We start from the raw sequence: 4917 nt of genomic DNA on the forward strand, positions 1-4917 counted from the left end.
CACTCACATGCATGTGTCTTTATGGTGGAATGATTTACATTCCTCTGGGTATAAACTCAGTAATGGAATTGCTAGGTCAAATGGTAGTTCTCCTTTTAGCTCTTTCAGGAATTGCCACATTGCTTTTTCCACATGGTTGAACTAATTTATACTCCCACCAACAGTGTATAAGTGTTCCCTTTTCTCTGTAACATCACCAGCATCTGTTATTCTTTGACTTTTTAATCATAGCCATTCTGACTGGCATGAGATGGTATTTCATTGTGGCTTTGATTTGCATTTATCTAATAATCAGTAATATTGAGCTTTTAAAAATATGGAATGCTTCACGAATTCCATGTCATTCTTGCACATGGGACATGCTAATCTTCTCTGTATTATTCCAATTTTAGCATATGTGCTGCTGAAGCAAGCACACGTGTTTATAATTTTAGTAGTCATTTAAAATATATTTAATTTTTTAAATAAATTCTTCCTAAATTGATTTGTAAATTCAATGCAATCTCAATCAAAATCCCAGCAGGTTTCTTTGAAGAAATTGAAAAGCAGATGCTAAAATGTATATGGAAATGGAAAGGACCTAGAATAGCCAAAACAATTAGAAAAAGAATAATAAAGTTAAAGGATTTATTATCCTACTTGATTCTAAGACTCACAAGAAAGCTACGATCGTCAAGACAGTGCAGCACTGAGGCAAGGATAGACCTATAGATTCATGGAACGGAATAGAGAGTCCAGAAATAAATCCAAAGTTATATGGTTGATTTTTGACAAAGATGTGAACATAACTAAATTGCAAAATCAGCAAAATAGTGCTGCAACAACTGAGTATCTAGAGGGGAAAAAACAACCTTACAACATATTTTAAAAGCTAACACAAAATACATCAAAAGCCTAAACAGTAAGAACTAACACTACTACATTTCTGGAAGAAAATATAAGAGAAAATATTTGTAACAACAGTTAGGAAAGGCATTTTTAAACAGGACACCAAAAGTACAACTCATAAGGAAAAATATTTATAAACATTTTCAAAAGTAAAAGCTTTTGCTCTTCAGAAGAAGCTGTTAAAAAAGGCAAGCCAGACTGAAATAATAGATATGCAAAACGTATCTGACAAAAAGGCTTGTATCTAGAATATATAAAAGATACTTACAACTTAAGAAGACAAGAGCCCAATAAAATGGGGAAAAGATTTGAAGAGACTCTTCACAAAAGAAGTTATACAAATTCTAATAAGCACATGAAAAGATGATCTACATCACAAATTATGAGGGAAATGTCAATTAAAACCATAATGAGCTACTAACTATGCACTTGAGAATATCAAGGATGGGTGAACAGGTAGGGCAACTTGAACTCTCATACATTGACTGTGTGAAAGTATAAAATGGTACTATTTCTTATATAGTTAAATATATACAAGCCATGTGCCCCAGCAATCTTTATCCTAGATATCTACCCAAGAGAGATAAAAATGTGTCCACACAAAATTTTACATCAATGTTTATAGCAGCATTATTCATAATCGTCAAAACTGAAAGCAACCCAAGTATCTATTAACTAGTGAATGGATAAACAAATTGTGGTATATCCAATGGAGTATTATTCTAAAAGGAACAAAATGTTAGTGCACTCGACAACATAGGTGAATCTCAAAAATATTATGCTAAGTGAAAAAAGGTAAACACAGAGGGCTACATACTATGATTCTGTCTACATGAAATTCTAGGAAAGGCAAAACCATAGCAACAAAAAGCAGATCAGTAGTTGGTTGGCTGGGCCAAGAGTTGGGGGAATATATTGACTGTAGGGGCACAAGGGAACTTCTAGGGTGATGGAAATGTTCAAATTTGATCATGGCAGTGGTTATGCAGCTGTATACAATTAGCAAAATCTATCAAACTATTCACTTAGAATTTTATCTTATGTGAAATGTATCTCAATAAAATTATGGGGAATGGATTTTTTAAACATACTAGGGATTTGTTTTTCTTTTTAAGGGATTTCTTTTGGAAAAAAAAATTCCTAGAATAAGAACAGAAGCATGTTCTCTTCTGAGAAATAATCCTTAGAAAGTAGAAGCCAAAATATGTAACATTACCTATGTCTTTTAAAACTTTTCTTGTCCATCTAATTTCCATCTTATGAAAAATTAGAAATAAATCAATTACACTTTAAATACTTTTGGTAGAGTTGAATATGTACAGAACTGCTGAATATTAAATAGGTTCCCAGAGAAACTCTTGGTAACAGGAGACCTTTCCATTTGACCATAGCCCTTAAGGCATTTAAAGACAAGTGAGAAACAGACTGTTTTGGTTCGTTGGTTTGGGTTTTTTTTCTTTTTTCTTTTTTCATTACTTAGCTTTTTCATCACGCTTTCCTACCACCAGAAAGCATATTTATGACTCATCAGTCAACACACAGTGTCAGATAATTAGCCATTAACATACTTCACTTGTACTGTGATGAAAATGATATCACAACTTGCAAGAGATCCCCTTGAAGATGAAACTGAAAGAAATGGGGGCCACATGTTGTTTCAAACCTGTATTCATTACACCTCCTGAGTGCATGTCATGCAAAAGGAGCCAAACAGATGTGTAAAAAATGACTGTTTAACGGGGGGAAAATACTGTAAAATTGTTTATGGCAGGACAGCGGGTTCTTATAGGCAAAGTAAATTACAAATAGATTTCTCAATTACTTTTTAAAGCCTGGTATTTGATTCTTATATAACAGTCAAAAATCAATTTTGCATGGAATTTATGTGAATGCCTCATTATTAATAAAACAGCGGTTGGCGGCTGCTACTTCCTCCCCACAACAGCAGCACGCAGTGGGGAAGCATTCACGTGCCAGGCTGTGCAATTCTTTATCTTTTTATCCTCTGGTTCAGCATCATAAAAAGAAACGGAAGAGATGAATCCCAAGCAAATTTTAGGCGTGGGCTTCTGGCAGCACCTATTTCATGAGGACCTGCTAGTACCCTGAGAGTACTTGGTGATGGGTGCTGAGAGAAGTTCTCACCCTACTCCCTGCTCATATTGTACCTCGAAGGTCTTTTTCAAAAAAATAAAACGTGTAATTAAGCAAATAACTCTAGTTGTTGAAAAGGTCACTGAGCTCTATCCCTCGCTCTATCCTTAGCATATCCCACCTCAGTACTAGAGTCTACTGACCCTACGAATTGATTTAAAAGGACTGGCCAGTGGCAATTTTCCCCAAATTGCTTTATTTCTCCAAAATAAAATTATTTATTTTGAAAAGAACTTGCTCCTGACCCAAACATTCTAATAACATAACAAGCATAATTCTCATTCAACAAACAGGAAAATTGAATCCCACTAGTGTCTACAGACCATAACACTCTGCTCCCTATGCTGTACTTGATTCATCAAACCATGAACACTCCCCATTTCCCAAATGAAAAGTGTAGTGTGATGAGAAAACCTAGCTTCTCTGGTTAGCCCTCCATAACCAATTGGATGACTTTAAACAGTTGTATCACTGTTTTAGGCCATGTCTGTTAACTGGTAAAATGAGAGAGTTTTCAAAATTATCTGAGATTTGCTTCAGCTAAGACTTGCAATGAGAAGAAATCATTGTATTCCCATTACATGTGAAAAGCAAAAAGAAAATTCTATGTTTCGCCAACAACATGGAGAAATGCTTATCTTCAGAGGTTAAATTCATCTAAACAGTAGCTACCTGCTATTTCTTCTATTGGGTGCATGCCTCGAAAATGCTAATGGGGGAAATGACAGGGTGATACACTGAGTGCTTACAGCATGTTTCTAGAAACTGATTTATTCTTGATTTGAATCTCTACTCTGTGCATAATTACACCTGGTAACTGTGGGCAAGCTGTGGGCAACACTCTTGCCCCCTTAGTATTTGTGTCAGCAGTTAATTAGGAATGCAGTGCTAACACGGTCTTTAAACCAACCCCAAAAAGCTGTAGTAAAATCTAGTTTCACAAACAGACATGCATATCAGATGACTCCTTGCAGATACAGAATACCAAGAGTTTACTTATCAATGAAAATCCATGGTAGGTAAGATCTGATCCACGGGTTTGTTTGCTTTTGGGTTTTTTGAGACAGATTCTAACTCTGTTGCCCAGGTTGGAGTATAGTGATGTGATCTCGGCTCACTGCAACCTCTGCCTCCCGGGTTCAAGCGATTCTCCTGCCTCAGCCTCCTGAGTAACTGGGGCTACAGACGTGTACTACCATGCCTGGCTAATTTTTGTATTTTTAATAGAGACGGGGTTTTGCCATGTTGGCCAGGCTAGTCTCGAACTCCTGACCTCAAGTGATCCACCTGCCAAAGTGCTGGGATTCCAGGTGTGAGCCACCACACCCAGCCCCAACAGGTTTGTTTTTAAGAATTAGATTTGATATACTATTGAGAAACAAAGTGGCTTAAACATATCAATTTATTGAAGAGTTTTTAAAAACAATGACTTTTTCTTTTATTCTTCTGCTAATTATTTACATGATTAATCTGACTTAACATATCTTCATTGAGAATCACACAGTTGATCCAACTAAAATTAGTATTATTTTAGGGACAAGAATGAAGGATACATTTTTTTTTTCCTCTAAAGTCAAATTCATATTTGGGTTTTGTTTTGCGTATACTGCTAATAAATGCAAAGAGAAGCTTGTTCACTATGGTTGATTGCGTAAAAGGCCCCCATCCTGTACCCCTACCTATAGCCACACCCTTTGCCCTATGACTTTGCAATTGCTTTCACTACAGAGGCAAATCTGTTTTCCATCTGGGCTTGGACACATGACTTGCTTGGGCCAATAGAATGAGATGGATCTTACAGATGTTCCAGCTCCAGGCCCAGGCCTTGAGGTCCCAGTTTCTGCTTGTTCTCTCCTATTTCTGCCATTACCATGA

The 4917-nt window shown here is 36.2% G+C and overlaps 1 non-coding gene across 1 annotated transcript; it reads right to left on the minus strand.

Annotated features, from left to right (window-relative positions):
• Positions 1-310: 310 nt before the first annotated feature.
• On the minus strand, positions 311-416 carry LOC129488902 (U6 spliceosomal RNA). Its single transcript, XR_008659748.1, has one exon. It is a non-coding gene; the product is annotated as a U6 spliceosomal RNA (small nuclear RNA).
• Between the last annotated feature and the right edge of the window lie 4501 nt (positions 417-4917).

Source organism: Symphalangus syndactylus, chromosome 8, assembly GCF_028878055.3.
Source record: "Symphalangus syndactylus isolate Jambi chromosome 8, NHGRI_mSymSyn1-v2.1_pri, whole genome shotgun sequence".
Classification (NCBI taxonomy): Eukaryota; Metazoa; Chordata; class Mammalia; order Primates; family Hylobatidae; genus Symphalangus; species Symphalangus syndactylus.